At 48.5% G+C, this 25,146-nt stretch overlaps 1 pseudogene; it reads left to right on the plus strand.

The window, feature by feature from the left end:
* The first annotated feature begins 16,432 nt into the window (after positions 1 to 16,432).
* LOC123053823 (subtilisin-like protease) lies at positions 16,433 to 24,097 on the plus strand (annotated as a pseudogene).
* Positions 24,098 to 25,146: the final 1,049 nt, after the last annotated feature.

Raw genomic sequence — 25,146 nt, forward strand, 5'->3', positions numbered from 1 at the left:
ATAGAACAAGAGGAGTGTTGTGTCATTTTTGTGATTTTTCGGGGTTCGTTTGGACATTTTTATGCATTAACTATGTTTTCTAGGCATTTTATGTGCATAATTCAAATTTGAACTACAAGCACATGCTCCAATGCACTAAGGTTGGTTGAAAAATATAATATGTGTCCTTGGGTGAATTTCTAGGTCCCATGCAAGAGATGTGAATGAAATTCAAACACCAGGGCACTCTTGATTGTGGCAAAATGTTGAGATGCCTGGTTTTTAAATTCTAGTAAATCCAAAACTCGTCTGAAATTCATGAAACTTGGCATGCTATGATGGAGTGACATCAACATGACGTGTTAAAAAATTTGTCCCATTTGGGGCAGGTTCGGGTATATGCTTCTCACAAACCAGAGCTTCTCACAACAAGCATGATGGTTTCGGTAGGTAACGTCCCACCTTTCGGGTCAAAACGATATCCATTGCCTCTTATTGCTTTAAAAAAATTCCCGTGTCAACATAGAACAACAGGAGTGTTGTGTGAATTTTTGGGATTTTTCAGGGTTCGTTTGGACATTTTTATGCATTAACTGAGTTTTCAATGCAATTATGTGCATAATTCAAATTTGAACTACATGCACATGCTCTAGTGCATATAAATTGGTTGAAAATGAAATCTATGTCCTTGGGTGCATGCTTAGGTCCCATGCAAGAAATGGGAATGAATTTCAAACACCAGGGCACCCTTGATTGCCGGCAAAACATTGAGATGCCTGGTTTTTAAATTCTAGTAAATCCAAAACTCGTCTAAAATTCATGAAACTTGGCATGCTTTCATGGAGCGGAATCAACATGTCATGGTAAATTTTTTGTCTCGTTTGGGGCAGGTTGGGGTATATGCTTCTCACAAACCAGAGCTTCTCACAACAAGCATCATGGTTTTGGTAGGGAACGTCCCACCTTTGGGGACGAAACGATATCCACTACCTCTTATTGCTTCCAAAAAATTTCTCGTGTCAACATAGAACAACAGGAGTGTTGTCTCAATTTTTGTGATTTTTCGGGGTTCTTCTGGATATTTTTATGCATTAACTGAGTTTTCAATGCATTTATGTGCATAATTCAAATTTGAACTACATGCACATGCTCTAGTGCATATAAATTGGTTGAAAAATCAAATATGTGTCCTTGGGTGCATGCTTAGGTCCCATGCAAGAAATGGGAATGAATTTCAAACACCGGCACGCTGTTGATTGTCGGCAAAACATTGAGATGCCTGGTGAGGGAGTCCTGGATTAGGGGGTGTTCGGACGGCCGGACTATACCTTCAGCCGGACTCCTGGACTATGAAGATACAAGATTGAAGACTTCGTCCTGTGTCCGGAAGGGACTTTCCTTGGCGTGGAAGGCAAGCTTGGAGATACGGATATGTAGATCTCCTACTATTGTAACCGACTTGGTGTAACCCTAATCCTCTCCGGTGTCTATATAAACCAAAGGGTTTTAGTCCGTAGGACAACATACACAACAACAATCATACCATAGGCTAGCTTCTAGGGTTTAGCCTCTCTGATCTCGTGGTAGATCTACTCTTGTACTACCCATATCATCAATATTAATCAAGCAGGACATAGGGTTTTACCTCCATCGAGAGGGCCCGAACCTGGGTAAAACTTCGTGTCCCTTGCCTCCTGTTACCATCCGGCCTAGACACATAGTTCGGGACCCCCTACCCAAGATCCGCCGGTTTTGACACCGACATTGGTGCTTTCATTGAGAGTTCCTCTGTGTCGTCGCCGTCAGGCTGGATGGCTCCTACAATCATCAATAGTGATGCAGTCCAGGGTGAGACCTTCCTCCCCGGACAGATCTTCGTCTTCGGCGGCTTCGCGCTGTGGGCCAATTCACTTGGCCATCTGGAGCAGATCGAAAGCTATGCCCCTGGCCGTCAGGTCAGATTTGGAAGTTTAAACTACACGGCTGACATCCGCAGGGACTTGATCTTCGACGGATTCGAGCCATTGCCGAGCGCGCCGCACTGTCACAATGAGCATGATCTGGCTCTGCCGCCGAACAGTGCCCTGGAGGCTGCACCCGCATCGGCTTCGACCCTTAATTCGGAGCCAGTTGCGCCGATCGAGGATGGGTGGTTGGACACCGCCTCGGGGGCTACAATCCCAACGGTGATCAAGCCGAACACTAGCCCCGCACTCTGCGAGACTCGTGACTCCAAGGAGCCAGACTCCTCTCCGGACTCCGAACCCTCCACGCCCCTGCCGATCGAATCCGATCAGGCGCCGATCATGGAGTTTACTGTCGCGGACATCTTTCAGCACTCGCCTTTCGGCGATATTCTGAAGACACTAAAGTCTCTCTCTTTATCAGGAGAGCCCTGGCCGGACTATGGTCAGCAAGGTTGGGATACGGATGATGAAGAAATTCAAAGCCCTCCCACCACCCACTCTGTAGCCATTGTCGACGATCTAACCTTCATGCTCGACTTCGACTCCGAAGACATCGACGGTATGGACGCCGATGCAGGAGACGATGAAGAACCAGTGCCTATCGGGCCCTAGAAAGCCACCTCGTCATGTGACATATACATGGTGGACACCCCAAAAGAAGGAGATGGCGATGGAACAACGGAGGATGACCCCTCCAAGAAATAGCCTAAGCGCCGGCGTCAGCGGTGCCGCTCAAAATCCCGCCAAAACAAATACGGTGAATCCAGCACGGGAGATAATAATACTCCGGAGAGTCCGAAGAAAACCCCCTCCAGCAAGATTTAGCATAGGAGGATGGAGAAGCCAACCCTCATGAGAGAGCGGCAGACAGAGAGGTCGAGGACGATAATTATACGCCTCCCTCCGAAGACGAGGCAAGCCTCGACGACGACGAATTTGTCGTGCCAGAGGATCCCGTCGAGCAAGAGCGTTTTCAATGCAGGCTTATGGCCACGGCAAGAAGCCTCAAGAAAAAATAGCAACAGCTTAGAGCTGATCAAGACTTGCTAGTCGACAGATGGACCGAAGTCCTTGCGACCGAAGAGAATAAACTCGAACGCCCATCCAAGAGCCACCCAAAGCGCAGGTTGCTACCCTGACTAGAGGAGGAAGCACTTAAACCTACATCACCTGCACTCGATACGGCCGATCGGCCACCTTGTGGCCGCGACAGAGAGGCCTCTAGGCCATCCACTCAAGCCGCACCCCGTACCAAGGTACGGGAAAATGCACCGGACCTGCGAGATATGTTGGAGGACAAGGCAAGGCAAACAAGATCGATCTACGGATCGCGTGGGCGCCCCACGACTCAGGATGGTAACCGTCACGCCGGCCACAAATTCGGCAGGGCCGAACACAGTAGACAAAGCTCATTGGAGCTACGTCGTGATATAGCCCAGTACAGAGGCGCCACACACCCACTATGCTTCACAGACAAAGTGATGGATCATCAAATCCCCGAGGGTTTCAAACCCATAAACATTGAATCATATGATGGAACAACAGATCCTGTGATATGGATCGAGGATTATCTCCTTCATATCCACATGGCCCGCGGCGATGATTTCCACGCCATCAAATACCTACCACTCAAGCTCAAAGGACCAGCTCGGCATTGGCTTAACAGCTTGCCAACAGGATCAATCAGTTGTTGGGAGGACCTGGAAGCCGCATTCCTCGACAATTTCCAGGGCACTTATGTGCGACCCCCAGACGCCGATGACCTAAGTCACGTAATTCAGCAGCCAGAGGAATCGGCCAGGCAATTCTAGACACGGTTCCTAACAAAGAAAAATCAAATAGTTGACTGTCCAGATGCTGAGGCCCTAGCAGCCTTCAAGCACAATATCCGTGACGAGTGGCTTGCCCGGCACCTTGGACAGGAAAAGCCGAAATCCATGGCAGCACTCATGACACTCATGACCTGCTTTTGCGCGGGAGAAGACAGCTGGCTTGCTCGTAGCAACAATATGACCAAGAACCCTAGTAATTCGGAAACCAGGGACAGCAGTGGCAGGTCGCGTCGCAACAAGCAGAAGCACCGCATTAACGGCGACAACGATGAGGATACAGCAGTTAATGCCGGATTCAGAGGCTATAAATCCGGTCAGCAGAAAAAGCCATTCAAAAGAAATCCTAGGGGCCCGTCTAGTTTGGACCGAATACTCGACTGCTTATGCCAGATACATGGCACCCCCGAAAAGCCGGCCAATCACACCAACAGGGATTGTTGGGTGTTCAAGCAGGCAGACAAGTTAAATGCCGAAAATACAGACAAGGGGCTGCATAGCGATGACGACGAGGAGCCCCGGCCACCGAACAACAGTGGACAGAAGGGTTTCCCCCCACAAGTGCGAACGGTGAACATGATATACGCAACCCACGTCCCCAAGAGGGAGCGGAAGCGCGCGTTAAGGGACGTATACGCGGTAGAGCCAGTCGCCCCAAAGTTCAACCCATGGTCCTCCTACCCGATCACCTTCGATCGAAGGGACCATCCCATTAGCATACGTCATGGTGGATTCGCCGCATTGGTTCTAGACCCAATTATTGACGGATTTCATCTCACTAGAGTCCTTATGGACGGCGGCAGCAGCCTGAACCTGCTTTACCAGGATACAGTGCGGAAAATGGGCATTGATCCCTCGAGGATTAAGCCCACCAAAACGACCTTTAAAGGCATAATACCAGGTGTAGAGGCCAACTATATAGGCTCAGTCACAATTGAAGTGGTCTTCGGATCTCCGGATAATTTCCGAAGCGAGGAGTTAATCTTCGACATAGTCCCATTCCGCAGTGGCTATCACGCACTGCTCGGTCGAACCGCATTTGCCAAGTTCAATGTGGTACCGCACTACGCATACCTTAAGCTCAAGATGCCAGGCCCTCGAGGAGTAATTACGGTCAATGAAAACACCGAACGCTCCCTCCGAACGGAGGAGCACACGGCGGCCCTTGCAGCGGAAGTGCAAAGCAGCCTCTCCAGGCAGTTCTCCAGTCCGGCCATTAAACGACCGGACACCGTCAAGCGCGCCCGGAGTAACCCACAACAAGACCGCCTGGCACGATTCGAGCAGGCGTAGCAATGCGGCCCCAACCCCAGCCCTCGCAAAAAGGCGACGCCAGTGCTTCGCGTACATAACTATGCTCTAGAAATACCATGGGTACAGGGGAGGGGCACCATCACGACATGCCCAAAACACGGCTTAAACCGCACCAGGGGCTGCCGATTTTTTAATTTTCTCTTACTTTCAGGACTCCATTTTTCGGAAAGCCTGTTCGGCAGTTCAATTGCCACACAAACGATGCAAGAACCAGGGAAGCAGACAAGCCACGCCGCATTATGGAACTCCCAGGTGGTCTCTATCATGAGCAGTATACCTGTTTCGCATACCATTCCGCAACCTGCCCCTGGAACGGACATGTTAAATAGTCCAACCTTTTCGCTTATCACATTATTTGTATCGTTCTGCTTTGATCGCACCCCTTTTTAATAAACAATGCACAGCTTTTGCCTATTTGTGCATTACTCTTTTTCTATAAATATATGTTCCTTAACGACATGTTGCACCCGTACACTTTGGTACGGCCAAAATATGCCAGGGGCTTTAGTATCCCTCAATATGGTGTGAGAAGTCCGAACACTTTAACAAGTTCGGCACCCCAAACTTATAGCATTATATGCATCGGCTCCGAATCATGTCTTGGATCAATAGTTGGGTTTGCCCGGCTCCTATGTTTTGGTGCCTTACGTTCCGCTATATCGGCTAAGGTAGCACTAGGAGAACCACTGCGATTGTGCCCCAGTTGAGCTGGGTCGAGCACCTCAATGGAGAAAGCTAAAACTGACTGTCATGATGAAGCGAGAGCTGGTCGCTGTTCGAGAGGTTTTTCGAGTCCCTAAAGACTTATGCCACTTAGAGCGAGGAGTCGGCTCTGTCCGGCCAAAGGCATGGATAGCGCCCCGAACTCGGTCTTCCGAATACCAGGGGCTTCGCTAAAATTTAAAATTACAGAATTCTATGGCTAAGTGAGAGTGTTCATGCATTATAGTCTGATTGCCTTGTTCGTTGGGCTGAGCGCCTCCCTCGAAGGACCCAAATATGGGAAAAAGAGTGCTCAGGTTTATCCCCGAACACCCCAGCACTAGCGGCACGGGGGCAGAAGCCGACGACTCGCCATCTCTCAGAATTGATAAACAGCCGCACAGAAGGTAATATTTTAAATTCCAACAGCTTTTCTTAGCGCATATGAACAAGTTTTCAATGCACAGGACAAAACGAGCAAGTTTCACTCAAAAATTACATCCCTAGAACATTCATCCGCCATAAGGCAGGCACCCTTCAGAACATCCTTATAATAATTCTCGGGCTTGCGATGCTCTTTCCCCGGCGGTGGCCCGTCCTTTACAAGCTTCTCAGCATCCAGCTTGCCCCAGTGCACCTTAGCACGGGCAAGGGCCCTACGGGCACCTTCAATACAGACGGAGCGCTTGATGACTTTGAGCCTTGGACAGGCCTCCACCAGTCGCCGCACCAGCCCAAAATAGCTCCCAGGCAGAGCCTCTCTAGGCCACAGCCGAACTATGAGGCCCTTCACAGCCTGTTCGGCCGCCTTGTGGAGCTCGACCAATTGATTCATCTGGTCGCTCAGGGGCATGGGGTGTCCGGCCTCAGCATACTGAGACCAGAACACCTTCTCTGTCGAGCTGCCCTCCTCGGCTCGATAGAATGCGGCAGCATCGGACACACTCCGGGGAAGATCTGCAAATGCTCCTGGAGAGCTCCGGATTTGGGTAAGTAACAAGTAACTCACGTTTATATGTTTGCTTTTCATATAGAATGCCTTACCCGCCGCTATCTTCTTCACCTCATCCAACTCCTGGAGGGCCTTCTGGGATTCGGCCTTGGTAGACTTGGCATTTTTAATAGCCTCCGCGAGCTCAGACGCTCGCGTCTTTGAGCCATGCTCCAAAATCTCATGTTTTTTCATGAGAACCTGGAGCTCTTGCTGTACCTTGCCAGCCTGGGCCTCGTACTTCTCCCGCTCGGAGCGCTCCGCGGTCGCCCTCTTCTCGGCCTCGACCAGCGCTCGCTTAAGGGTCACCACCTCAGACGTGGCCCCTACAATAGCCATGATAATCCTGTCATTTTTTGCAATTGCACCTTTTTATATATATTTAAACAAGGTATCTCTTACCTTCATTGTCCTCGAGCTGCTTCTTGGCACGCCCGAGCTCTTGCTCGGACCGCTCGAGGTTCTGCTTTAGCGTGTCCACTTCCGCAGTCAGTGCGGCGGACGCAAGCAGAGAAGCCTGCATACGCATATTGACTCCTTTTTGTTAGACTCCTGTGAATTTTATTTGATCCTCTATTCGGCTTTTCTTCCCGAACGCCAAATAGAGCATCAGGGGCTACTGTCTATGCGGTAATATTATTTACACATTCTTTACTTACCTCAAGCCTGTTAAAAGGCTAGTACAAGCTTCAGTCAGTCCGCTCTTGGCGGACTGAACCTTCTAGACCACCGCACTCATAATGGTGCGGTGCCCCTCGTCGATGGAGACGCCTTGGAGCGCCTCCAACAGATTGTCCGGCGCCTCCGGTTGGACGGGGGTCACCGGCATAGTGGGCTTGCTCCTCTTGGAAGGAGGTCGCCCGCCGGACTCTGGAACCTTTGAAGGTTCCGAAGCGGTGTCCGTCCTGGAGCCGGACTTGGAGCCCTGGGGGGTTTTATCCCCTTTACTCCTGGAGTCCGGGAGGTCGCCTTGCGGCGCCTCCAGGACCACCTCCTCCTGGCTTGGAACCTGTTGAGACAACACTTCAGCGTCGTCCGCAGGGCGGGGGGAGGAAGCCAACGGAAGCGAATTCACATCCGATGAGTCCAGTGAACCGCTCGACGATGTGTCGAGCCGGTCTTTGGGTGGGCTGCATAATCATATTCGACATAAGGGAAAGCTGTGCAATAAAGGAATACTATGAATTACTCTGGTATTCGGATACTTACAATTTCGCCAGGGGCTTGGCCCTGAGCGGCCACTCCTCTCCGCCGTCATCGGCGTTGGTGGATTAGTCCGAAGGAAGGGTTTTTCCCTTCTTGGACTCTCTGGCCTCCCCAGAGAGGGCGGCCTTCCTTTTCTTCTCTCCTCCTGCTGGAGGGGGAGAGGTCTCTTCTTCTTCCTCGTCGTCTTCACGGGAGGAATGCGCCTCGGAGCCGTCGGATGATGAATCCGACACCTCCTGGCGGCGGGCACTCTTTCGAGTCCCCGTGGCCCTCTTCGTGGCCTTCTTCTCCGGCACCACATAGGGTGCCGGAACCAGCAGCTTCACCAAGCGGGCATCGGCTGGGTCTTCGGGCAAAGGAGCCGAACAGTTGATCTGTCCGGACTGCGCCTGCCAAGCCTGTCAAAGGTAAGGGGGCTTAGATCCCGCATAAGAGTCAAACTATGAAAAACTAATACCCTGTAAGAGGAACAAATAACTTACCGCGCTAGCATGACGCTGCGCACTGAATCCGCGATCCTCGATAGCGGATGCGGGAGCTTCGGCGCCCTTGAAGAGAACCTTCCAGGCATCCTCGTACATCATGTCGAAGAGCCTGCTCAGAGTTCGGTGCTGCGCCGGATTGAACTCCCACAGATTGAAGGCCCGTTGTTGACACGGGAGGATCATGCAGATGAGCATAACCTGGACTACGTTGACAAGCCTGATCTGCTTGTCCACCAGGGATTGGAGGCATGTTTGCAGTCCAGTCACCTCTCCCTTGCTGCCCCACGACAGGCCCGTCTCTTTCCAGGACGTGAGCCGTGTTGGGGGTCCGGAACGGAACTCGGGGGCTGCGACCCACTCAGGGTCGCACGGCTCGGTGATGTAAAACCACCCCGATTGCCACCCCTTCAGGGTCTCCACAAAGGAGCTCTCGAGCCATAAGACGTTGGGCATCTTGCCCATCATGGCGCCTCCGCACTCCGCCTGGTTTCCACGCACCACCTTCCGCTTGACATTGAAAGTCTTGAGCCATAGGCCGAAATGGTGGCGGATGCAGAGGAAAGCCTCGCACATGACGATAAACGCCGAGATGTTGAGGATGAAGTTCGGGGCCAGATCATGGAAATCCAGGCCGTAGTAGAACATGAGTCCCCGGACGAATGGGTGGATCGGAAAGCCTAGTCCACGGAGGAAGTGGGGGAGGAACACTACCCTCTCATGGGGCCTTGGGGTGGGGAGGAGCTGCCCCTTTCCAGGAAGACGGTACGCGATGTCGTTAGACAGGTATCCGGCCTTCTTCAGTTTTTTGATGTGTCCCTCCGTAACGGAGGATACCATCCACTTGCCTCCCGCTCCGGACATGGCTAGAGAAGGTTGAGGTGGGGAGTGTGGACTTGGGCACTGGAGCTCGAGTGCGCGAGAATGGATAAGCAAGGGAGGAAGAAGGCGTAGGTGAAAAGGTGGATCCTTATCCCCTTATATGGGTGGACGCAACTACATGTCCCCACCAGCCTGGTAAAACTCGCTTATCTCCAAGCGCCGTAACCAATGGCGCGGTTGGGTTACCCACGCCCGTATTGATGAGAATCCCGGAATAAGGGGACACGATCTCTGCTTTGACAGGACGTGCCAAGGAAACCGCCTCACATGACGCGCTGAGGTGGGATAATAAAACGACTCGGATAAAGGCTTGGCCGTGGTGTGTCAAACTACGGAATACGTCAGCAGATTAGATTTGTGTAAATATTATTCTCTCTATGGCGATATGTGGAAACTTATTTTGCAGAGCCGGACACTATCTTTGTGTTCAAAATCTTCTATGAAGTACTTGGAGGAGGAACCCGCCTTGCAATGTCGAAGACAATCTGCGCACCGGACTCGTCATCATTGAAGCGTGGTTCAGGGGCTACTGAGGGAGTCCTGGATTAGGGGGTGTCCGGATGGCCGGACTATACCTTCAGCCGGACTCCTGGACTATGAAGATACAAGATTGAAGACTTCATCCTGTGTCCGGAAGGGACTTTCCTTGGCGTGGAAGGCAAGCTTGGCGATACGGATATGTAGATCTCCTACCATTGTAATCGACTTGGTGTAACCCTAACCTTCTCCGGTGTCTATATAAACCGGAGGGTTTTAGTCCGTAGGACAACATACACAACAACAATCATACCATAGGCTAGCTTCTAGGGTTTAGCCTCTCTGATCTCGTGGTAGATCTACTCTTGTACTACCCATATCATCAATATTAATCAAGCAGGACATTGGGTTTTACCTCCATCGAGAGGGCCCGAACCTCGGTAAAACTTCGTGTCCCTTGCCTCATGTTACCATCCGGCCTAGACACACAGTTCGGGACCCCCTACCCGAGATCCGCCGGTTTTGACACCGACACCTGGCTTTTTAAATTCTAGTAAATCCAAAACTCGTATGAAATTTATGAAACTTGGCATGCTTTCATGGAGCGGCATCAACATGCCGTGGTAAAAATTTTGTCCCGTTTGGGGCAGGTTTGGGTATATGCTTCTCACAAACTAGAGCTTCTCACAACAAGCATCATGGTTTCGGTAGGGAACGTCCCACCTTTGGGGACGAAACGATATCCACTGCCTCTTATTGCTTCCAAAAAATTTCTTGTGTCAACATAGAACAACAGAGGTGTTGTCTCAATTTTTGTGATTTTTCGGGGTTCTTTTGGACATTTTTATGCATTAACTGAGTTTTTTTATGCATTCATGTGCATAATTCAAATTTGAACTACATGCACATGCTCCAGTGCATATAAATTGGTTGAAAATCAAATATGTGTCCTTGGGTGCATGCTTAGGTCCCATGCAAGAAATGGGAATGAATTTCAAACACCAGGGCACCGTTGATTGCCGGCAAAACATTGAGATGCGTGGTTTTTAAATTCTAGTAAATCCAAAACTCATATGAATTCATGAAACTTGGCATGCTATCATGGAATGGCACCCGACATGATGTGGTATTTTTCGTGTCCATTTTGAGAGAAGGCGCACTCGAATAATGACATCCAACAAAGGCATTTTGAAGAAATAGCTTCCACTTTAATATCTGAAACGTTTGTATAATTCAAATCGTGTGTGTTCTGTTAACCATTCACGTGACGCCATGTGTCTTGGTCTTAATGGTTGTAGGAGATGCCGTGCGGACAGCTGCTTGACCTTGACTGAACGGGAGGCGTGCGAGCGCAGTCCGGTGTGCAGGCTGACCGAGAGGCGTGCAAGCTGTCCTCCAATGCGCCGGTTCATTGGGAAGTGTGTGATCTATATGCTACGCAGGCTCACTGGGAAGCAAGCCCTTTTACTTCCACGGCCGCCCACCTTCCTCTCCATTAATGGTGCCCGAGCCGCTGTTTAATACGGGCGGCCTTACTGTTCGCCTCCCATTCCCCTCCCTCCCGCAGACCTCCACCAACGCCATGGCACAGAATGATCATCTCCCACTAGTCTTCAAGTTTGGTGAAGTCGACTCCAAGCTGGAGGAGATAGAAAATAACGAGGAATGGGGCCTCATGGACATGGCCCAGAACGAGCTGGCTGCGGTGGTTGCTGCCCCCACTCCCGTCCCAGCTCCCATCCCTGCGCCCGTGCGAGCGACCATCCCCGTAGCATTGACGGGCTGGTTGCCGAGCACTATCGCAGAGCTGGAAGCTGCGGGCGTCAGCGAGGTCTCCGCGGACCTGCGCGAGCTCGTGTACATGCCAACGTCAGCACCGGTGCCCATGCCCCTGTGCGCCCCTCCACCCACCGTGGCGCTGGCGCCCGTGCGTTTGGCTACACCCGCCGCAATCGTGTGCGCCCCTCCACCCACCGCGGCGACGGTCCCCGTGCGTTTGGCTGCACCCACCGTGCCCGTGCGCCCCCCCCCCCTCAGCGGCATGGGACGTTGTCGTCGACCGCTACCTCTCAGCGGTGCCAGTTGTCGTCCTCCCGTGCCCCGCCCGTCAATCGCGTGACAACATGATGTTTGATTTACACGTGAAGAACATTTTGTGCTACCTTGAAGACTTCAACAACGACGTCCCGGAGGACGACAACGACAACGACAACCGCCGAAAATAGTTTTTTTGAGGTTTAATACTGTATCTCGAATTCTCAACCATATGGATATAAATTCGCAGCGTGACTGAATGAAAGATATGGTTTGAACAAACTTGCGTTTTTCTCTCTTAATGTACAGACTTATCAAACGATTTTCTTTTGAAAAAAAAGTCAATGGTTTTTAAATATAAAACACTCATCACAAATGTTTTAGTTAGAACACCCGTATGCAAACCGACAGCTTCCCTAGAAAGCCAAGGGAAAATGTGCCGAGCAGGATTTCTGCATCCCTTCAATGCAAATGGTTGTTTTGCATGACCCGTGTGCAACCACGTACAAACAATTAGGTAAGATTTGCATATCTGTCATTTTGGGTATGTTGCCATTTATCAAACTGGAAAGATTGACATTTGTTTATCTAGTAACATTGCCATTTGTCAACCTTGTAACACTGCGAGTTGTCAAAATATGCAGCTACAAATCACTAGCACTATCTAATTTTTGCAACTAAAATCACTAGCACTATTCATATGGACACCACTAGCAGGCGTGAGTTGATGGACGCATATGCAAATTACCATTGATTATATACAACAAGTCATCAACCCACAATGACAACGAGGATACACGTTGGATTATAGATCATTTCCAACAAAACATTCTAGTAAAGTTTTTCTCACACAACAAATAACAAAGCGATGAAATAAACTTCAGATCAACCACTCGTCGGCCTTGGAAACGTTTGCTTTAAACCAGAAGTGATTCTCTGGGAAGGGCCAGCTACTGGCAATCTCGAGACCAACGCATGACTGATCATCGAGGCTGAAGCGGCCTATGTCAGGACCCATATTGGGACGGTAGGGAAGCATAGTAATGTCCGAGGTATATATACAGTTGCTTCTCATAATTGGTAGTAACGTTGTGTCAACAACAGCTGGGTCACGTTCCACCATCATTGGATAGTTTTGTCCAAGGAAGAGCGAGTTTCCTCCAAGACTTTCAATACCGAACAAGGGAGAAGGTGTTGGCGCTAGTACACTAGTATCCATCCCGAATACCCTGCAACGGATGTTGGAATAGGTCCGGAGAGTGCGACCATATGATACAACACTTGCTTCCTTAGTAACATCAGTAGTGTCCTGTATATAGACAATAAGAGGTGATCCATCAGAATAAGTTGCCAGGCGCCACTGAGTATATGGGTCCTGCTCGTCCTCATGCTCGTGAATAAAATTTTCTAGTATAGGTGGTGGAATGTTCACAGGACCTTGGAAACACAAGAAGGTTAATTAGTAAAGGGAAACTAGCTAACCCACATGCATGTGGATTAAACAATTATAATGACCGTGGTAGACAAACGTACCGAAATCATAAGGATTCCATGCAAAAAGAGTGCCACGAGTGGTGGCAGCAAACACAAGACCCTCGTATTGAATTGCATCATAGTACTCATCCGTGTATAGAAACTGATTTTTGAGCAATATCCATCGAGTCGAACTATGAAGGACGGCAACAAGCTTGTCGAAGATAGCGACAACACAAGCATTCCTATAACCCCAAGAGCGGTTGGGAACTCGACAAATTGCTATCTTTCATAGATAATAATCAGCATGATCGTATTTGAACTCACGTAGAATACCGATGTACTCAACCTCTGGGCAGTCGTATGAAATTTTTGGAATTGGAATCCAGTGACGAGTGTACACATTCACAAGTTCCCACTCGCAGTTGTACCCAATATAAACAACCCAGTCTCCATTTGTGCCTGCCCAAGCCTTGCCCTCAAGCCATGGCATCTTAACATCATACGTATCATTATCAACCGGCATCATTGGCGAGCCTGGCGAGCGGGGCGGCACTGATGACTTGCGGGACTGGAAGTGCGCTCGAGTGTGGTGCGGCGCGTGGATCGGTCGGGGGTTGTGCAGTGTCGCTGGCGGTGGCTACTGCGGCCCCTCACGAGCACCTGGTGTCTGCGGCACTGCCGCAGACGGATCATCCACTTGCGAGTTAGGAAAAGGGGAGGGGGAGGCTGATGGGGAAGCCACCTTGCACACATCGTCCACCTCTACCTGGGTAAGGCCGATTTGCTTGGTCAAACTATGCAACTCGCGTGACACCTAGGTGTTGAACGCGGTCTGCACCTCGGCGCGCACTTTCTCTTCTTCAAAGCGGGAGAGAAGCTTCTCCATCAGGGTCGTGAGGCCCGCTGTCTGCTCCCCTACGGCAGCCGTGAGCTGCCGGGTCTGGGCGGAAGGCTTGGATGGCGTTGTGACACCTGCTCCGAGCAAATCAAACTTTTCCCAGGATTTTGGGCGATCTCACCGGAGTGAAATCGCACATGAGGCAGTGGATTTTACCAATTGGCCAAGAGAATATGGGCGTGGCGGTGCCGATCTGGCAGCGGAGGAAAAAAATGAGGCTCAAATACCAATTGTGACGAGCGAAAATCCTATGAAGGGGATCGATCGCACAGGGGAAGAATTGGGGAGAAAACATAGTACTACGTGAGAGCTAGACGAAGAGGGGATGAGAAGGTTCAGATCCAATTTCCATTCCTGCTTAACTCATGTCACGGTACGGCCTATGTTTTTTTTTGAGAATTCATCACGGTACAGCCTAAGTACCCCTCACGCACACACATGGTCGTCGGCCACACGCGCCCAACAACACCCTGGCCTGGCCCACTCTTTTCTCATCCCTTACACCGCTAGTCCACCAATGATGATGGGAGCTCCTAACCGGCGCCTTCTTCGCCGGTTTCGAGTTGTGGCCCTCGAAGCGTCACGATACTGGGCTGGTCCAGGAGGGTTTCGACCGATCACAACGAAGCGCGTCGCGAAAAAAAGTGAGAAAAAACGCGAATGCCTGGTTTTGAACTCAGGATCACTCGTACTTCTTGCTCTGCAGCAACTACCAGTACACCACACAAGCTCTGTTGCTCTACATGTAGGAAAAGGTGCTACTTAACCATTCGTTTAGTAAAACAATTAACGTAAAAAAAATCTGAAAATTAGTTGAAAAGTTGATTGATTTTGAAAAACAAGTTCAGCAATTTTGAAAACTAGTTCATCAAATTTTTTAAAAGTTCACAAATATTGAAAAAAGTTCATCGGTTTTGAAAAAAAGTTCATCGATTTAAAAAAAAGTTCATTGAATTTGGAAAAAGTTCACCAAATTTGAAAAATGTTCATCTATTTTGAAAACTAGTTCATAAGTTTTAAAACAGTTCACAAAAATTGAAAAAAGTTCATAGGTTTGGAAAAAAGTTCATCGAATTTGAAAATTGTTCATCGAATTTGAAAAAAGTTCGTCTATTTAAAAAAAATGTTCATTGAGTTTGGAAAAAGTTCATCAAATTTGAAACATGTTCATCGATTTTGAAAACTAGTTCATAAGTTTTTAAAACAGTTCACAAAAAATTAAAAAAGTTCATCAGTTTTGAAAAAAAGTTCATGAAACTTGAAAAAAGTTCATCAATGAAAAAAGTTCATCGCTTTTTATAAAATTTCATTGAATTTGAAAAAAATTCATTGATTTTGATAAAAAGTTCACGCATTTAAGGAAAGAAAAAAAGAAAGGTAAATGAGAAAAGAAAAGTGAAAAAGGAACAAGAAAAAAAACACGCCTAGAAGTTGACCAGGGAACGACCTAGAAAAAGAATAAAAAGAAAAGAAGGAAGTTTGTAATCACAATTGCGTTGTTATTATAGTGGTGAGTACGCTGCTCTGTTAATTGATCGATCCCGTGTTCGATCCCTCGCTTGCGCACATTATTTTTTCCTGCAGTTTGAACAGGAATAAAAGATAACGGGCCGGCCCAGCGCAGCGCCGGGGGGTGTGACAATCTCCACCCACCTAGGCCCGAGCCATGGGCGGAGACGGCGACTTCAACGCCGCAGGCGGTGGAAGGGAGGTAGCGGGTCGGAGGCGTGGGGGGCAAGTGCGAGGCAGCCGCGGGCGGGAGACGCAGGGCGGCGCCCCGGCCCGAAGGCCGCGGCAGGAGTTCGTCGCTGAGGGCCCGAGGCGGCAAGTGCGAGGCAGCCGCGGGCGGAAGACGCAGAGCGCCGCCCCGGCCCGGAGAGGTCGCGGCAGGATTTCGTCGCCGAGGGCCTGAGGCGGAGCGCACGGGGTCGGCAAGTGCGAGGCAGCCGCGGGCGGAAGACGCAGAGCGCCGCCCCGGCCCGGAGAGGTCGCGGCAGGATTTCGTCGCCGAGGGCCTGAGGCGGAGCGCACGGGGTCGGCAGGCGCAGCGCCGACGAGTTGCTGGAGTAAGGATTGTGCAGCGGCGAGGAGGCGCTGGCTGCTTCCTCGTCCCCGCCACGAAGGCGACGATGCGCGAGTCCCGGCCTCGTCTAGATCATCCATCACCAATTCGCCAGGCAAGCTGAGCTCCTCCCTCCTCTCTTTTCCAAATCCAGATGCTTTGATTTACTACTGAATTTTTCATCAAAAAGCGCTAATTGTGGTTTAACTCCGCTAAACATCTTGTCCCGCCCCGCTATTTTAATTTGTAATTCAACTGAAACTTAAACCAGGCTAGCGCAACACTCGACACGCAGCGTCGTCCTCTCGGCCACTTTCACCACCACCCACCAGCAGCATAGCTTCCTCTTTTTCCATAGATGGAATCGTGGAAGCTCAGCCTCTCTCTCTCGCAGTGCACCCACCACCAGTCCACCACCGCCACTGTCCTCTCTCCCTTTGGGTCACTTCTCTGTTCCCTCCTCCACCATTTTCCCCATCAGCTCTGCAAGCTGCGTGCTGACGCGGTCGAACCTTTCTTTGTTCCTGAATTCTAAAAAGTGCATACGCACTAATTAGCGAAACTGAGCGGCCGGGCTCTCACACATACATGCATGCAGTGTTGTGGTCTAAAATTTTGTCTTTATGCATGACGTGACAGATAATAATGAATGGTGCAACTTTGGTGCTATATGTTGCAACTTTAGTACTGCATTATGCAACTTTAGTACTGAATGATGCAACTTTTTTACAAACTTAGTTTTTGTAGCTGCATGATCCAATTTTCTATGAGGTTGCACCCTAACCATGAGAACGTAATGTGCAACTAGTCTACTGTCCCGACCAACAACCTAGTAGTCGATGTGCAACCCCCATCCTTACTCATGGATGTGTAGTTTTTCATGCTTTGCACACCCTGCCCACCCCCCTACCAGTGTTATGTGTAACTTAGTCTGTTGTTCACGCCAACAGCTTATTAGTCGATGTGCAACTCCTTCCCCTCCCTTGTTGTGGATATGTAGTTTCAGTTGGCGGAGGCAATATACGGAGTTGCACAAGTCCTCCACACAGTTGACCGGGCCAACATACGAAGTTGCACATCTCACAGGCAGGACTTTTTTGGCACACACATATATGCTCAGTTGGCGCGGTAATCTAGTCTAGTTGCACACACATTGATGTTTAGTTGGCAGGACACTAGTTGCACACACATATGCTCAGTTGGCGCGGCAATCTAGTATAATTGCACACACATTGATGTTTAGTTGGCAGGACTTTTTTGGCACACAGATATGCTCAGTTGGCGCGGCAATCTAGTCTAGTTGCACACACATTGATGTTTAGTTGGCAGGAAGACTAGTTCGTCGAAACATCCCGATGCTGGATCTAGTTTCGAAGAGCACGTCGCAAGGATTCTAGCGGAGAAAACGGATCTTAATTCCGACACGCGGAATAAAAGTTATGCTTTTTTTAGTTTTTGAAACCACGAATTAAATACACTAAAAAATAAAATGCATGCACCGATGGGATGGCTGTGCAGACATTTAATGACCAAGTAAAAAGCTTTAGTAATTAGAATGGTTAATTAGGAAGGTGACACAAAATTTCCGGTTTAGGCCGGCCGCTCACGTAGGCTAAGCGAGCAGCCGGCCACTCTGCTAGACTTGGCCTTGTTTGTTTGGAGGCTTTCTCTCCACCAGCACAAACTCGACACACACTAGTGTCTATGAAGTATAGCCTTGCCCTTGTGTGCTTTGCAGGGACCAGTGCCCCGCTATTTTGATTTTAATTTAGCTGAAACTGAAACCACGCTAGCGCAACAGTCAGACACGTAGCGTCGTCCTTTCCCCTTGGTCATTTCCTTCCGCCACCACCCACCAGCAGCAGAGCTTCCTCTTTTTCCATAGATGGAAGCTCAACTTTTCTCTCTTGCGGAGGCTCTCTCTCGACCAGCGAGCTCGACACGAGCGTCTCCCTACGCCATGTAGGGGTGTCAGTGCATCACTTGTGTGTCTTCCTGCCAAGAGGAACCGCACAGAACAATGTGATTTGACTCACATATAGGCAGAGGAGCATCTAGGCGTGCGTGCAAGGTTCAGCACGCAGCATTTAACGTTGAGGCCCGAAGCCATTGTTGTGCTTGTGCTCTGCCCCCCTTTCTTTCTCTCCCCAAACCAACCGAGGCAGAGTGAGGGAAAGAGGAAGAAGCATTTGCTGCTCTCCGCCATGCCACCACCACCACCACCACCACCAAGAGAAAGAGGAAGAATCATTTGCTCCTCTGCTCCGTGCTTCCACCACCAGCAGCCCCGTCGTCCTCTCGGCTCCTTCCATCACCACCACCTCCCCTCACACACCAACCTCACCCATATTGGCCACACCCCCCAGCTTCCTTTCGGAATCGCAGCTCAAGCCATGGCATCCTTGGCCAACCTCATGATCTCACTTTTCTCGCTCACCCTCATGCTCCTGCATGCTCCTGCACCTACGGTATGCGACGACCTAGGTGCAGGCCTCTCTCCAGGCCATCGCACATACATTGTGCTGCTGAGGCCACCCGTCGAAGCCAGCAGCAAGGACGACCACCGCTGGTGGCAGGATTCCTTCCTGCCAACGCCTCTCGCCGTCTCCGATGAGCCACGCCTCATCCATACCTACACTGAGGTCTTCACGGTTTTTGCCGTGAGGCTCACTGAAGACGACCTCGCCATGGTGTCCCAAAGGAAGGAGTTTCTGTGGGCGTTTCCAGACCATCTCTGGCGCCCCAGCACCACTCACACTCCGAAGTTCCTCGGACTGGAGAAAGATGTCGGGCTGTGGAGGGACACCAACTATGGCCGAGGAGTCATAATCGGGGTCCTGGACACCGGCATATACTCAGAGCATCCTTCCTTTGATGACAGTGGCATCCCTCCACCCCCATCAAAGTGGAAGGGCTCATGCCATGGCGCTGCACGCTGCAACAACAAATTGATAGGTGCCAAATTCCATAATCCCAGAGCATATGATTCCGGAGATGACACGGGGCATGGAACACATACCTCGTCCACCGCAGCTGGGAACTTCGTCAGTCATGCCTCAGCCCACGGCCTCGGCAGGGGCACAGCTGCCGGAATTGCTCCACATGCACACTTGGCCATGTACAGCGTGTGCATAATTCTTGGGTGTGCATCCTCGGACATACTTGTCGGGTTAGATGAAGCCGTCAAGGATGGTGTTTATGTGCTTTCACTCTCCCTCGGCTCCTTTTTTGATGTCAACTTCACTGATGATCCGGTTGCCATTGGCACATTCAATGCGGTAGCAAAGGGTGTTGTTGTCGTGGCTGCAGCTGGTAACAACGGTCCAAGGTCCTTTATTGCCAACTCTGCACCATGGTTGCTCACAGTTGCAGCTGGCTCGGTGGACCGAAGCTTCCAGACCGTTGTGCAGCTTGGCAACGGCGAGCACATCAGTGGGGAAGCTTTCAATCAGACTGCGAACTCAAGCTCCAACTCTGTTCCTTTGTATTGGAACAAACACTGCAAGTCATCATTGGCTGGAAGAAATGTGTCTGGCAAAATTGTGATTTGCCATAACACAGGACCAATGAATGACACAGGGTCAGCAATCAACCAGTCTGACATCAGTGGCATCATGAGTGCCGGGGCGGCTGGCATAGTCCTGATCAACAGGAAAGATGCTAGCTTCACCACCCTTCTGGAGGATTATGGCAGTGATGTTGTGCAGGTGACCGTGGCTGATGGCAACAATATCATAGAGTATGCAAGGGCAACAAGCAAAGCCAGTGCCAAAGTCATATACAAGAACACTGTGCTTGGTGTCCGTCCATCTCCCATTGTCGCGTCATTCTCATCCCGCGGTCCCAGCACGTTCAGCCCCGGTGTGCTAAAGCCAGATATATTAGCACCCGGGCTCAACATCATTGTTGCATGGCCACCACTCACCATTCTTGGATCTGGGCCATTCAACATTAGGTCAGGGATATCCATGTCGACTCCACATGTCAGTGGAATCGCTGCGCTTGTCAAGAGCTCCCATCCTGATTGGTCTGCTGCTGCTATCAAGTCAGCCATCCTCACCACAGCTGACATCACGGACAGCGCTGGTGGCCCGATCTTGGACGAGCAGCATCCGAGGGCAACCGCGTATGCCATGGGTGCTGGCCATGCCAATCCTATAAAAGCTATTGATCCGGGCCTTGTGTATGACCTTAGCATCACTGAATATGCTGGCTACATATGTGCTCTCCTCGGTGATCAAGGCTTGGCAACCATTGCGCGTGACCCGACGCTGTCCTGCAAAATGCTTCCCAAGATACCAGAGGCACAGTTGAACTACCCATCGATAACAGTGCCACTCAGGACAAGGCCATTCACGGTGAACAGAACCGTGACAAATGTGGGGCCAATAAATTCAGCATACACAGAAGATGGAGGTTCCCAAGTCTCTCACAGTGCGAGTCTACCCAGAGACGCTGGTGTTCTCCAAGGTTGGACAAAAGAAAACATTCAGCATTACGGTGAGCAGGCATCGCAATGTCGGGTCAAAGGCCTTGCAGGGAAGTTTGAGCTGGGTGTCCAAAAAACATGTTGTGCGTAGTCCGATCGTGGCTTCTCCTCTGTTGTAATCAGGAAAGGCATGTGTGACACATGACGTTGTAGAATCGCGCATGTAATATTGTAATTAGGGCAATGACTGTCTTTTAATTAGAAGTGTACCCATGCCTGTAAAATAATTGATGTTTGGACGTTTAGCATCCATTGCTGTCACAATTCTTTTCTGAATTACCTTTTCTTTTTCCCAACTTATCAACAATGTTTGCTGCAGGTAGTAGATCACCATTGAGAGGTGCTGCTTCTAAGGTGTAAAATCCATCCAGGTACCTAAACCTACCCTTTCCCTCATATGGGTATATGCCATTGCTACCTCCAGATTTTTTATCCGCGCTATTGATGATATACTTTCTGCCGATATGAGCTATTGATGATAAACTTGCTCTTTTTTTGTTTCCTCTAAGTTAGTTCCTTTCAATTGTTAGGTTCAGTTGGGCACTAATGACTATTTCGGGTGCTTTGAAATTAGATTTTGATGATATTAAGGTCATCATCAATCTACATGAACAAAGGAGAGGTTTGCCTGAATACGCGTAGCTAAATTGGTTTTTCTCCCTGTGTTTCTTTTCTGTTCCTTTTTGTCTTTTGCAGTTCGTGTATATATGTTCCGAAGCTAAATTGAGTCTTGACTTTTAACAAGAAAAATACATCGTTGCAGTAATTGTACAGTTTAAACCTATTAGTTCGTGCTGTAAGAACATGTATTAGTGAGTCAGTTTAAAGCTTGTACTATTAGTTGTGCATGTTCGCTCACTCCCCTGTCTCAACCCGGAGCCAGGCACCGAGTTAGACCTTGCCAACACACGATCTCTTCTTCCTCAACTCCTCTGCTTTCTGCCTCCAGGTCCAGGTCGTTCTCCTCAGTGGTGCTACATGAGTGAAGATTTATGTTTGCTACTGGATCCGAAATCCTTCATCTTTGCTAATGCTATTCCCCTATATTTTCCCATCACTTGACACTCTGATCTCCCTGATTTTGGTCTCTGGTTTTTGAAATGCAGATAGTGGCCGCAGCGTTGCCGCTGGACGGCGCACACTGGAGCTCGAGTATGCAGCCACGACAGAGCTGCTCGGACATCACTGTAGGTTGATGTTCTCTATCACTCCTGAACACCTTGAACTCTCCTCTACTTGATCTAGAGGTTTCTGGGATCTAAAATGCTCTTGTGTGCTGAGACAAAATTCCCAACTCTCGCCTTTAAACCCAGCATTTATATTAGGCCTAAACCCATAATTTATACTGATGTTTAACTCAAATTCCCACCTCAATGGTTTCTGATATAAAATTGAGGTGATGGTGTCGTTAAGTCCTAAGTATTTTGCTTGCCTTAAAGCATTTCACTATTTTCTTCATGTCGCCAGCTTTTTCCGTTAATGAAACCGTTGTGGTGACATGGGATTTGTGCTTGTACGTGAGAAAAGAAAAATGATGGCATGAAGAAAAACACCTTTCTTTGATGCAATTGCTCCTTTTTGTTCTTGCTTGCTGGTTTTGTCTCTACTCTGGATGCAATTGCTTCTTTAGGCATGCTTCTCAGCTCCTCCCCCGCCCACGACAGCCAGCATTGGTGGTCTCTCAGGTTACCACCTCCTTTGGTTCTTGTTTTTTTTAATTGGGAAAGAGAAGTGGAGACAGTGGGAAGGGGGGAACTACGGCCAGGTGAATATCTTCTTCTATTCTTATCCCTCCTCCTCGAGCAAGTATACCTTTTTTTTCCCGAAAAGAGGGTAAAAGCCCCTGGTATCGATTGAAGCAAGTTATCCCATACCTTGGTCTAGATGATCCTTTCATTCATTGGTTGAGCTACTATGGTTACACTATTCGAGCCCCTTGTATGTTTACAAAGACGATTAGTGCAGCTGCACAGTATTTATGATGAAAATGCTGGTTCATGCACAGTATTAATGTTGGTGATCTATCTGTTTATAGGTGCACAGTGGGTTTTATTCTGCATATCATAATACAACATTGCGTGATGGAGTCATCAATGGCATCCAGAAGACCAGGGAAGCATATGACAATATTCCCATCATGGTGACTGGACATTCCATGGGAGGGGCCATGGCTTCGTTTTGTGCCCTTGATCTTATTGTGAGTGCTAATATTTGTCTGAAGAAGATATGCTTTCATTTATTCAGAAGTTTCTCTATTTTTCATGAATTCATCCTCGTGCTAAATTCTACTACAAGCTGTCCTTTTTGAATGGAATAGGGTGCATTGTTGGGGATTCCATTCCTCCTCTGTTCTTAGTTTTAATCGATTCTTTCATGTGTATAAAATGCATTGAAAAAACTTCTAACATCACTAAAATCAATACTACATAATTACTGCACAATTCTCAGACTGAGCTCTCTTTACATTTGACAGACTAGTTATTGCTAATATTTTGTTGGGAATGACAGCAAGTGTCGGCGAATCAAGAACCTCAGTGATAGTATAATTTGATTTCTGTGCTGTTCTTCTGAATACAGAAATCTTAGATGAGGCAGATGTAACTATCTTTGTTCATGTGTGGACAGTACACCCTCTGTATATCTGAACAGTGGCATCAAGCATAAGTAGTACTGGCGTCTGTTTTTGTCTATCCTGAAAAGTACGACATGCTTCTGATTTTAGCCACCATATTGGGCTCGATAGCCTAGTATACCCGATCGAGCAAATCTGTGACGATTCTGGTGAAGAACCCACTTGCAGCAGGTCCTTTCCGCTCTCACATTTTAACATTCTGTCCTTTGTGAACTCTTTGCCAGCTGATGTTCTTTCACCCTAACATTGCTCTTCTATTCAGGTCCGTCAGTGGAAATAGCGTGCAAGACCATATCCACTATCTTGGCATCTGCATGCATTCCGAATCGCGGGGATCATGCAGGATCGTCGCAGATGACAATATGCTCAGGTACAAAGTTGGCACTGTAGACGGCGCTATTGTCTTCTCGAAGCAGCCTGGTTTATCAGTTGATCAGCTACTCAGTGCACAGTGAACAAGCTGAAGATTACATGGATTTGTTTTTATGGTTCCTTTCTGCCAAAGTACAATATTCTTGTTGGCAATCAAAGCACTATCTCATGTATATATACACGCGTTATCCTGGCTGGATTAAATAATCATAGTCGAGGGTGTATTTCTGAAATGTACAAACATATTTGTGCTGATTAACTTGTTCATATTCTTGTATATAATTTAATTTATTTAAGCATGGCGATTGCTTTCATTATGTGTAGCATACCAGATGCATATGTTATATATGGTGAAGTGCACAAGTCAGTTTGTGGTATCAATTGTTCTTAAAAATGTTGAGGATGTTTATACACAATGGTTTTTGACATTCCTGCCGTCAAATGCTTTGTTTTACAATTGCCTGGTTTTGATATTCAAGTTAAACTATTAAACTTTACAGGGATGTGGTAAAATTTTAAAAATCTGCACGGCTATTGTACATGCATTTCATTGGATATGGAAATCAAGCTGTCTCTCCAAATAGATATTCTTATTTTTTTGGCTTCTCCTTTAAGACAGATTGAACACAAGGGGTCTACTAAACAGAAAGAATTTCTATGTTGAGAATAACAAATGTGTTTATGTGTGATGATGAACCTAATGAAGATTACATCCACCTTTTCTTTCTGGGTCCTTTCTTTTTATGTGACTTTAGTCAGAATTTCTAGATTACACTTGGTTTTTAATGGAATGCCATAGTTGATATGCTGATGGGAGCCAAAGATAGAATGCCAATTCAATGTTTCAAAGAACACCTGATCACTGCATGTAGGAGCATATAGAAGCACATAAATAATATAATATTTGACCACAAGCAAAGAAATCTAGAATACTGTAGCAGTAGCTTCAAGGAACATTTTGCTATGGTAATCAAGAAAACCAGGCCTAGTCTTAAGGAGGGTATGCAATCATGGTTGGACTATTTGTAGACAACATTTGTAAGACTCAAACATGATACATACATGATACATTCATAAATGTTCATGACCATGTTCCACCAAAGAAGTACATGTTTTTTAGGTACCCTTGTACTTCATAGGCAGGGCTTCGACTACAAACTAGATCTGACCATTCCTTTGAGAGGGTACTTTGGTCTTTTTGTCTCTTTCATCTAAGCGTACTCTTGATGAATTCTGCGCCAACTAATTTCTTCTGATTTCCCGATCAAGCACAAACCGTGGCCTCCCTGATCTTGCATAGCCGTGGCTGCCTTCTCTTCCCCTGGTCTGCACCCTTACTTTCACACCCATGAAA

This window comes from Triticum aestivum, chromosome 1A, assembly GCF_018294505.1.
Source record: "Triticum aestivum cultivar Chinese Spring chromosome 1A, IWGSC CS RefSeq v2.1, whole genome shotgun sequence".
NCBI classification, from domain to species: domain Eukaryota; kingdom Viridiplantae; phylum Streptophyta; class Magnoliopsida; order Poales; family Poaceae; genus Triticum; species Triticum aestivum.